Source organism: Cupressus sempervirens, chromosome 6 (genome assembly GCF_028749045.1).
Source record: "Cupressus sempervirens isolate cs-2001-9-10 chromosome 6, ASM2874904v1, whole genome shotgun sequence".
Lineage (NCBI taxonomy): Eukaryota > Viridiplantae > Streptophyta > Pinopsida > Cupressales > Cupressaceae > Cupressus > Cupressus sempervirens.
In genome coordinates this window covers 213,960,359-213,972,841 of record NC_143123.1, presented here as the reverse complement: position 1 = coordinate 213,972,841, position 12,483 = coordinate 213,960,359, and the positions used below count along the sequence as shown (strand labels likewise).

General features: G+C 34.9%; 1 pseudogene; it reads right to left on the bottom strand.

Moving 5' to 3' along the window:
- Positions 1–6,580: 6,580 nt before the first annotated feature.
- Positions 6,581–7,775, bottom strand: LOC149552023 ((S)-8-oxocitronellyl enol synthase CYC2 pseudogene; annotated as a pseudogene).
- Between the last annotated feature and the right edge of the window lie 4,708 nt (positions 7,776–12,483).

Below are 12,483 nucleotides of genomic sequence, written 5' to 3'. Positions count from 1 at the left end.
GATGTTCACAAAAGATCGAATCCAAGAAATGACACCAATGTCTTGGCCACATAGTCTAAGCATGGTCATGATACAAAAATAAAATAAGAAAGAAGAAAGGTGTTAAGAATGAAGGATTCTACAAAGTCGAAGAAAGGTAATCCAATTATACGGATATGCTCTCTAAATAAGCTATCCAGTATCAAAAGTATTGCTTCATTAAAGAATAAAATGGTGACATTGTGAGCTACATGAAGAAATTATTCAAAAAGATTACCTAGTACTTCAAATGAAAAAAAGTGATAATTTTCCAAGAGCCCTCAAAACTGATTCTCTCATCTAGTCAGACAAAGGATTGACAAACAGCTTTCGTAAAGATTTTGGATGAATGGACTAGGAGGGGGTGGAAGATTGTTTCCAAGTTGTCAAAGAATTTTGATAGACTACATCCTAAGATGTTGAAGGAAATGGATACACTAAGCACATAGTGAACTTGGAGGTTCGAGATTTTGAAGTTTTGACTACAAAGTGACTCGAAATACACTTAGAATGTTTAGGATTGAGTTAGTTTTTGACACATGTCAGATTATTTTTTGTTGATGAAGAAATGGCTTTGTCATTTGTTTCTTGTTTGGGGCTATTTTTTGTGGCTTCACAACACACGCCCCATTTTGACTAGAAATGGGGACCCCTTTTCTTTATCTTTTCAGCTTTTCAGAACCTTAGTCCAAGGTTTGAGTCTTTTTTAGGGTTTCTTTTAGTGTTTTAGGTCAGATTTGAGTCCTCGTTTGAAAGCTTAGAATCTTGATTTTATTTCAGAGGAGATAAGACCTTTTTATGAAGAAAAAAAGGCACACTAGTGCACCTAATGAGGTTCACTAGTGTGCCAAAGAGGTGAGAGAGAGAGAGAGAGAGAGAGAGAGAGCAAGGCATTTTACCTTTAGTAATGCATAGATGTGCAACACCAAAGATCTAGGGGTCTATATAAGCACCCCCCCTCTCCCCCCCCCCCCCCCCCCCCCGCCTTCTCTCTATACTTCATTTCATCCTCCCTCCATCAGAGCTCCATCACCATAGCTCCATAGCACCAGAGTTGCTCATTTCCTCCACCACTTGCAAAACCAAAAAATAAGACATTAAACATCAAAGGGGGTGTGCATTAGTGCACCTACCTAGGTGCATCAATGTGTACCTCCTTTTGCTTTAAAAACTTAAACCAAAAAAAATAAAACTAAAAAAAAATTTAAGGCACAAAGAAAAACATATGAATTAAGGTGTGTAGTGGTGCACCTAATTAGGTGCATTATTGCACACCTAGTATTTCTTTTTATGCTTAAGTCTAAATATGAGATGTGCTTTAGCACACCCCATGAGGTGCACTAATGTGCAGCCCATATGATAAAATTTTCTGATAAAAGGTGCACCATATTTTTCACTCTAAGGTCATTAATAGGTTTCTAGTGATTTTGAACAACTTAGTTTTAAGATTTTGTTCATGTCAATTTTAGGGTCTAAATTTATTGATTTTTCTTCAATTCTAGACTAATGGACATCTTTTTGTGTAGATTCAATGGTGTCTTCATCATCCTCGCTTGCTAAGAAGATGGTTCCAACGCCTACCATGTTAAAGTTTCAAGGTGTTCCCAAATCACGATTTTAGGATGAGTACTCAGAGATTTGGGATACTGAGTTAGGCCATACAAATTTGTGTGCATTCCTAAAACTATGCAAAAAACCTACCAAAAGATCTCAGATGGTTTAAACATTAATCAGATCAGGACTTGTCAATGCAACTTCACATCCAGTGTCAATGCAATCCTCAGAGCTAATTATGAAACTCACAGAATATATTCCTGAAGATAGGATTGTGATAAGCATAACTAGAGAGATCGTCTTGGATCTCCAACCTAACAACATGCAGAAGGTGTTCCATCTACCAAGGGTGGATCAATTTATCATATTAGACTAACACCAAGCAGAAAGATGGTATAAGAAACATGTGGAGGAAGCCTCTGAAATCATACAGTCTTCATACCTTATTGAGAAGACTCCTCTAGGGTGGAAGGCAAGAAAAGTGGATATGACATGAGGGTACATGAAGGAGGATATTAGATACTTGATCATACTTTTGAGTAGAGTCATGGGTTTGCTTGCTTCTAGACATTTTAAATGTATGGATGGTGTATTTTATCAAGACCATCAAGACATCAAAAATGCCACTTGACTGGGCCTCCATTCTTAGTCAAAACTTGGGTGAGAAGCTAATGGCAGTAAAGAACAATATGAAATTCTACATGACATCATACTTCGTATACTTGTTAGCCACAAGGGAAACAAATTACCTTGGGCTCTATAAGAAGGGTAGCATGTAGGATGTAAACACATGGCCTTACATTGTGTATCCTCAACTGGCAAAGAAGAAGATTTCAGAGCAAAGAAAGGAATATAGGATTGTGAATGATGCTCTCATATTCACAATAATTTGATTCATAGAAGGGGATTATGTGAAAAGAATGTCACAAGAGGTAGCTACCAAGATATCAAAAGTTGGGGCCTATTACATCCAATTTTGCATGTTCACATATTTGAGAGTAGCAGGTACAACTCTAAACCCTAAGAAGCTCCCTAGATATCCTAGTGACATAATAATTTTACTGGATATTTCTCAACAACTCTTGTTTGCATATGACAAAGTTGGAAAATAGCAAAAAATATGTTGGATATGGCCTATTGCAATAGGACCATTCAAGGTGGATCAAATACAAGACATTCTATCTTTTGAGTGTGAATGGGATCAATATCCTTGGAAGAGTATAATTCCCCATGACCTTATTTTGATAACATTGGAAGGGTACAACATCTAGTAGGCAAGATATTCCAGCATGAGGATGTGATTGATCAGTGGATGAATGCAACAAACGACTACGATATTTGTATAAGGGATTATTGTAGGATGACTCTACATCTGGTCGAAAGGGATTCAAAGATAAAGATCACATTAAAGATTATGCAACAAGATACAGAGGAGCTGCTTAATCCATTGTTTAATAGGGATAAGATTGGTGACCGACCTATCATGAATCCTAAGGTTGATAAAGAAGAAAATACAGATATCAATCACAGGGTGAGGCATGTCATTAAATTGACAAATGATTGGATCAAGAAACCTTTCAAACTTGATCCAATTCTTGAGATAGTGATCTTCCATGCTCAAGCTCACCCAGCCAAAGGTCAAGGAACTAAGGTCACGATGCCTACATTCATAGCCCAGTCACTAGTGAGACTTGCAACAATGCACTGTCTTGATAGGCTAGTTGGTTATTATTAGGCTTAGAAAGGTAAAGGTAAAGGAAAGAAGAAGAGGACTTCTCCTTAGCAAGTTGAGCCAGAAGAGAAAACAACTCAAGAACCTCCATAGCAGGGAGAAGAAAATATACAAGGGTTGGAGAATGTTGAAACCACACAAGATCAAGGTGATCCCCAAGTACCATCAAGTAAAGAAGGCCAAGGGGAAGTAGAAACTAAAGTACAAGAGGTTTCCCCACCTCAACAAGTAGAGCAAGCCTCCCCTCTATCCCTAAAAAAGAAAGCTCAAGACTTTGGTAAAGAGAAGGCAAAAGGTTATTAGGAAAGTGATCCCTTTCCCATTAGTTATTGAACCAATCCATGAAGAGGCAGAAGAAGAGGATGAAGAGGATAATCTACCTTTGAACTGGAGCACTTGACTCACCAGAGCCATAGAGTTGGAGAGGAGGAGAAGCTCCACAATCACACTGCCATCTATCTCTGATGGACCCATTCAAACCACCACATCGCAAGATGAAATGCAACAATGGATAGATGAGAAATATGTGGAGGGCATTGATGTCTTTCAGATGTCAAATATTGATTTCATGCCCATGGGTACTGAATTGATCAAGGATAAAATAAGAGATACTCCAACAAATTAGCCTCAATAAGAGGATTGGAGTCAGTAGCCACCCAAACCACAAGGAATAAAGGTAGTGCCATCCCCATGAAAAATCACTTTTTGTGTAGATAAGGGATTGGCTACCCATCTTCCTCAAGGAATAGAAGCATAACAGGTCCAATCAGAATAGGAGGATGAGCCACAACAAACACCTACTAAGGAAGTATTAGGAAAAGGGTAGATTAGTGAACAACCTCAACAAAATTCTCAAGATACCAAGGTAAGGATCGTGGACTCTACAGACATGGAGACTCCTGTTATAGATCTTGCAAAAAAGGAGAGGAATCCAGAAAGGGGAGATAAGGGAAAAGGGATAACAGAACAGACTCCTTCATCCTCGAAAGGAAAATCTTTGTTGGAGCATATCCCAAGCTGGTTGAGAAAGGAAGTGATAAGAAATAAGAGTCAACAATTCACCAATGAACAGGAGGATAGAATGGAATTGATTGAAGTGTTGACAAAACTTGAATCACCTCCAAAGGATGCACAAGCATTAGCCTTCATTATGAGTGATCAGAGCTTGGACTCATTTTCTCATCTAGTTATCCCTCCTTCACATTCAAATGTTGAAGAATTGATGCCACGATACTATCAAATCAGGGAGGTCATGCTTGGGAAGCCTACCTTGGATACCACTAAGTTAATGGTCACAATAGGAATGAAGGAGGTAGTCAAGAGCTTGGAGTAGCATGGGGCATAATTGATAACCCTTTGGTGACAAAATGAAATCCTAAAGGGATATCTAAGAGAAGTTGTTGGTCCTTTAAATCCCATGAACCCCAAGGAAACTTTGAAAGCAACAATTAAGAGAAGAGATAGGGGTGCGATACAGTTGGACCCATTTTTTAGAGCTTGTCAGCAATGGTGAGAAAGTTTTGAGGGGAAAGGTGTATTAATTATTCAAGGAAATCTAAAGTTATTACATGTTATTGAGGAGGATGCAGACAAGCTAGTAGCCATTTTGAATCAAGATTTTGGTCTAATGGACAAGATACATACCTAGGGCTAGGATTTGCAAGCATTGTAGTCTATCAAATGACAAAGGTATTAGATGTTGATTGATGTATATATAGCTGAGGAATTAGACAAAATCAATGATTGGATAGAAAATATTGTGGATGGTAATAAAGTAATGGAAACATTACACGCGGAGATTCACAAGCTCAAGGATCAAGCCCAAGAGAAAATTTTGGAAGCTGAGAAACATTATACTAATGCATGTTTAGATATTTTAAAGGATGATGCAAAGGATAAGTTAATTCTAGTAGAAGTAATAGTTGATAAATTTTAGAAGACTTTTGAAGAAGTTTCTAATGATGATGATATTAGACAAGCATTCAGAATGGAAGAAGTCTTATTGGAGCTAGATGTAAAACTTAGAGATTTTGTAGAAACTTGTATCGAAGTGGACAACTATAGGCAGAAAGTGAAAGACAAATATGAAGCCTTAGATTTTCTAGATGTAGCTCAAGTCACTAAGATAATCAATAAATTCAAGGGCAAATACCCCAACATAGCTCTGGTATGAAGGGGAACAAAACTCAAAAGCCAAATTTTTGATTTTGACACTTAGTGAAATTTTGCATTTTTTGGAGCCTACTTCCAAGGTGTGCAAGTGCGCAGGTGTGCTTTTTTAGTAGTGTCATGAAAGATTTTGAGGAATTTAGAGGTGCATGACAGTCAACTTTTGGTTCTAAATTTAAAGCTTTACATGCATCGAAAATGCATTCTGACGGTAATTTAACTCCTATAGACACCTAGTGAAGATGGAATTTTTATTTTGTCCACTTCCAGACACTTCTACATCATCTGAAAGCTTTCTCTTTCTTATTCTCACATGATTTCTTTTTTTTATGACATGTAAAGGAACATGCATCCAATTAATGATATAAAATGGATGGAGTCCTACTTAGCACCAATTAGATAGTTAGTGTATACATAAATAGATTTATTTTATTAGTTTAGAAGCATATGATTGCATAAAGATATCTCTCACTATCAACACAAATTGAGGAGAAGATTTCTTATAAATACGAGAATCTAATATGTATTGAAGGCCAATATTATTTTGAAATAATATATACTTTTGGTGCTCGCATTTGGAGTGTAGTGATTCTTGCCTAAGTGTGTTAGATTTTGTGAATGTATGTTCATAGAATGTAATTGAGCCAAAAGTTTATTGCGTTATTTCTGGTCACCTTCTCTTTGTCATTTTCTTTACTTAAATTTCTTGTCACCTTCTATTTGTTATTTTCTTTGCTAACCCCTTGGTTAAATTATGAATTCATATAGTTGCATTGTTAGACTGCATTCATCTTAAAAATAGAATATAGAAAAATATATTCCTTTTTGTGTGGTTATTCTTTTGAAGTAGCAAGTAGATCATACATCTTATCCAAATCATTTCAAAACCAGCAAAGGCCTCCTCGTGAACATTCACATTTATCTTCAATTAAGTAGATTCTAGTAGGTCACAAGATCGCCTGGAACCTTAGAGTTGATCCTCGAATTAGCTTTTCAAGAGAGGAATTTGAAAGGATTCCTATCGTTAAGCATCATGCAAAATGACAACTCAACACCGCTGACTAATAATATGTTTCTGATAACAAGTTTCATTCATGCTTATGTTAGTTATGGAATAATCTTAGATAACTTCATTTTTTCAATCCATGATAACAATGAAGATTCTGTGTTATGAAACCCAAAAAAGCCATACCCCTTACTTTTGTTAATGCTGATGACACACTCAAATAGAATATTTAGTACAAGGTCTGCAAACCACCAAGTTCCAACTTCTTTTACAATTGCCTCCCAGACAGGTCCTTTGTCCTTCATTGCTTCAACCAGACCAAATCCTTCACCTTCATATGGTAACATTTCAAGTTCAAATTTATCTGCAATGTGTCTCCATAGTTTTTTCCATTTGAACACATCTCCATTAGAACAATTGAAGGTGTGGTTCTTAGCATTGCACTCTATAGCAGCCCATATTTCTTATTCTACAATCAATTTAGCATTAAATGCATCCATAAATTGTTCCCGAGTGATTTTATTGCCCAGATATTTAGAAGAAAGCCCCTCATGTTTGCAAATGGAAGCATAGACACATAGAGTAAAATGATGTTCATTAAAATCCATGGAGAGAAGCCAAAAATGTTTGTAGGGCAATGAATGGACCAAGTTAGTCCCCTTTTCTTCTTGGCAGCATCAAACAGTATATCTTCGAGTGTGTAGTAGAAATTAGGCCCAGATAACCTAGGAAGCCCTTCATGAAAGGGTGGCTAATGTCACTGAATGTTTCCACTGGTCAAACTATCAAATGAACCCAAATCATGTTTTGCACTAGTTTGTAGACAAATATGTTCAAGATTTTCAGCATTAGGCAGTAGTGCATCTAAGACATTATTGAACATTCTTCCATTAGCTTCACAGTTCTAGTGCTCTGTCTCTCTACTACCCAAAAAACCCAAAAAAGATGAGTCACATTCTTCAAAGTAGAAATCCATTCTAGGGTTTCTCCCTTATTCAGCACATCACATCGAATGTATTCAATGGGATTATTTAGAGACCAATTAGGCTTAGGCTTCCTTGCAATACCGTAAACTTTCCAAGGTCCACCAGGGGTGTTAGATGAAGGCAAGATTTCAGCCAAGCCATTGCCCACAATTCTTGTGACTCTAATGATCAAAGTGACTCTTTACTTGTTAGATCTTATTTTTGAGCCTTCAATATTTTGTTGGATTCTCCCTTGCGTGTAGATAAAAGTCACATACAAAACTTTTCTAGATAATACAAGACAAGAAAGCTCAAATATTGCAACACTCATTATTTCCTATTTGAGTGATGATGGAATATTCACTTCTATTGATAAGAAATGGACAATTTACTTTTATTAGAGGAAGGATATATCTAATTTCCATATAACCATCATTTCCCCAAAGTTACTCCAAGCTAGACATGAAAATTACGTTAATGTCCAAAAATTCATACAATACATTTATATAATATAATCTATTGGTGGTAAATTATGGATGCAGCAAGGCATGACCTATAGTGTATTAGTTGTTGCTTCTCTTTGTAACAACAAGATCTTGCATTTTATTCCCAAAATGAGAGGTTAAATAAAATTAATATACAAAAAAACACAACACACAAAAAAATAAAAATACAACACACAATTATGAGGAAGAAAAAATTAGCATAATGGGCTTCTATTGCTCATCTAGGATAAGTTGTCCTCAGCCCTAATTCATCCTCCATAATCCCAGTTTTTAGAGTTTAGCAGGGATCATTCGAATAGAATTCAAGAATTTAAGAGCATCATAGTCATAGCATGTGAAGCTATAATATGAAATTCAAAATGGATTCAAAATAAAGATTTTATTGTGTTGGAACTTGGATAATGTCTTATAGATTTCATCTCAATAGTTAGAAGGTCGTCAATTAGTAGAGATTGGATAAAAAATTTAAAATATGATATTTCCAAAAAAGCATAATTGGTTGTTATTTGGGGAACTTATTTTTTCAGTTTCAAATCCATGTTTATCTTTGTATCCTTCAAGCATATGTAAAATTTTCTTTTCATGTGACTACTATTATTAACATGTAGAAACAGTTAAATAGGATTCATTTTTGTACTTGTTAAATAGTGTAATTGGCCCTCCTTCAAATTGTCCTCGAACTGCTCCCAAATATCTTAGTATGCCACACCTTCAAAGATGAAGTGTCATTTTGTTACAAATATTAATTTCTACTTGGAATTAATTGTCCGTCAGTAGGTATACCTAGATTATTAGGTTTAGGTTGTGTTGGCTAAAGTATTTTCCAGAAGTTTGTGTTAGCTATAGTATTTTCTAGAAGTTTGTAGATATTTTGTCTTATTGTCTAATGCTAGATTTCTCTAGAATATTATACACTTGCCTATAAAAATGCACTATGTATTCATTTGATATCATGATGAATGCAATTTTTTTTTTGTGCCACAACACATTGTGTTTTTGTGTTTTGATTTGTGTGTGCCTCTGCCCAACTAATAGATTGGTATCAAAGCAAGGTTAAGAAGAGGAGTTTGAAGGATTGTGCATAAGGAGGACTACAGCAAAGAAATGGGATAGAAATTTATTGTGAGATATGTAATTTTCTTGTTGCCCTATTTAGGGTTTGTTATATCTGTGAATTTTGTTTATGAGTTTCTATCAGGCATGGCTTCAGGGAATTTTCAGGCTTCAATTCCAATAATTTCTAGAAAGAACTATGACGATTGGACTTTTAGAATGAATCTTATATTTGATTCCTATGAGTTATTAGATATAATCTTAACTAGTTATGATGAACCTATAAATGAGTCTACTTTAAATGCCAATCAAAAGAAAAAGCTTGATGAAAATAGGCAGAAGAGAAAAAAAGCTTTGCAAATTATTAGATAGGCTATGGATGACTCAGTTCTTGGAAAAATTAAGCCAACTATTATAGCCAAGCAAGGCTAGGACATTCTTGAGACTGCATATCAGGGTACAAGGAAGGTAAAGATTGTTAAATTACAAGCACTTAGAAGAGAATTTGAAAATTTACAAATGAAGGATTCTAATTCTGTAGACCAATTTTCAAATCATGTTATGAATGTGGTTAATCAAGTAAGGATGCATGGTGATGAGCTTATTGATCAAAAATTTGTAGAGAAGATTTTAAGAAGTTTTCCTCCTAAATTTGATAATATTGTGGTTGCAATCAAAGAATCTAAGGATTTAACAACATTATCCATAAATGAGGTGTTTGGATCCTTGTATAATCATGAAGACAAGTTGAACAAGAATAATTGTAATTCACTAGAGAATGCATTCAAAACACAAATGACATTTGGTAGAGGCAGAGGAAGAGAAAATTCTGGATTTAGAGGAAGAGGAAGAGGAAGAGGCATGTATAATTTTCAAAAAGAAGAAAGAAAGAGTCCAGATCTAGGAGGAATGAGAAATCAATACTTCAATTCAAGGGGATGTAATAATAGCCAGAAATCACAGAGGTGTGATCAAACAAATGTTCAATGTAATTATTGCAAGAAGTTTGGACATTTTGCAAAAGAGTGGAAAAAGAAACAAGCTGATATGAGTAAGAAAAATGCAAATTTTTCTGAGAGTGGTTCTGAGTCTTTGTTCATTACTTGCAATGTAGCCCAAGAGAGTTCAAATGATTTTTGGTTTCTAGATAGTGGTTGAAACAATTATATGACATGAAACAAAGATTTTTTTAAAAGCTTGGATAGATCAATTAAATCAAAAGTGAAGTTGGGAAATAATGAGATAGTGGAAGTAAGTGGAAAATGTACAATCAATGTCATAACAAAACATGGTAAGAAATATATTTTTTATGTATATTTTGTACTTGGTTTGAGACATAATCTTATAAGTGTGGGGCAACTTAGTCAAAAAGGTTATAGAGTTATTTTTGAGAAAAATGTGTGCACTATATTTGATATGCCTCCTAGTAACTTAGTGATTGTAAGGGTCGAAATGACAAATAATAGAATGTTTCCACTTCGGATGAAGATCAATATGATTGATGAAATTGTAGCAAGTTTCAAGGCAACAAGTCAAGATCAGACATGGATATAGCACTTGAGGTATGGTCATCCAAATCTCAAAGGATTATCTTTATTGCAAAGAAAGGAAATGGTAAGAGGCTTACCCCCAATTGAAGCATCATTAAGTCCATGTGAAAGTTGTATGGCCAAACATCATAGAGAGAGTTTTCCAAAAGGGATGTCATATAGAGAAAGGGTACCTTTAGAAATTGTGCATTCAAATATATGTGGTCCAATGAAAATGACATCATTAGGGGGGAGCATTTATTTCTTAACATTTATTGATGACTTTAGTAGAAAGACATGGGTTTACTTTCTTAAATACAAATCTAAAACTTTTGGCAAATTTAAAGAATTTAGGGCTTTTGTTAAGAAATAAAATGCTTTACTTATCAAGGTATTGAGATCTGATAGAGGAGGAGAGTATAAGTCAAATGAGTTTTTAGATTATTGCAAGGATCATGGAATCAAAAAGAAATTTACTACTAGTTACACACCACAACAAAATAGTGTAGTAGAGAGAAAAATAGGACAATAATGGAGATGGCAAGGAGCATGTTGAAAGGTAAGAATCTTCCTAATAAGTATTGGGCTAAGATAGTTTCTTGTGATGTTTATATTTTGAATAGGATTCCAAAAAATATTGTGAGCGACATGGTTCCACTACAAGCATGGAGTGGTAAGATTTATAGTGTTTCTCAGAGCAAAGTATTTGGTTGTATTGCATATGTACATGTTCCAAAAGAAGCTAGAAGTAAATTAGATGATAAGAGTGAGAAATGTATTTTTGTTGGCTATGATGAGCAATCTAAGGCATGTAGGTTGTTTAATCTTATCACCAAAAAAATTCATTGCACATAGCAATGTTGTATTTAAAGAGGATGAATCTTGGAATGGAAATGTAGATACAAAGGTTATAGGTGTTGCAGCATTACCATAAGATGAGAAGGATAAAAAGGATCATGAAGATCAAGAGGATCAACCAAGTGACCAAGGAGGAACTTCACCATGAAGTCCACAAGGAGATCACTTAGAAAATAAAGTTGAACATGGAGAATCTTCAAATTCACAACTAAGTAATGATTCAAAACCTATACTTGCACAATTGAGATCAAGGATTACAAGCAAGAAAACTAGAAGCTTAAATGAGATTTATGATCAAGGGAGTAAACAAGATTTGCAATCAAATTTTTCTTTATTTGCTCAAGATCCTATATATTTTGAAGATGCACTTAAGGAAGAACATTGGATTAATGCAATGAATAATGGAATAGAATCAATTGAGAGAAATGATCCATAGGAATTAGTTGATTTTCCTAAGAACAAAGATTGCATTGGTGTAAAATGGGTTTATAAGACTAAGTTTAAAGCTAATGGAGATGTAGACAAATATAAGGCAAGGTTAGTTGCTAAAGGATTTTCACAAGAATATAGGGTTGACTATAATGAGACATTTTCACATGTAGCAAGACTTGATACTGTCAAAATAGTATTAGCTATTGTAGCTAAAAACAAAGAGATGGTTCATCAAATGGATGTCAAATCAGCATTTTTGAGACAATATTTGAAAGAAGAAGTCTATGTGCAGCAACCACCAGGATATGAAATAAGAGGATATGAGGACAAAGTTTATAAGTTGAAGAAGGCTCTCCATGGATTGAAGTAAGATCCAAGAGCCTGGTATGACAGAATGAATTCAAGAGAAGCACTAGTAAACCTACATTATATACCAAGATCAATAAACAAGGTCAGATTTTGATTGTTTGTTTATATGTTTCATAGGCAATCTATCTATTGACATGTTTAAATTAGAAATGAAAATGGAATTTGAAATGATAGATCTAGGATTGATGAGTTATTTTCTTGGCAGTGAAGTTACTCAAAATTGTAAGAACTTGCCTTAGGTAAAAATAACACCAATATTAAGAAGCTCAAGCACTAGCACAATATGGACCAA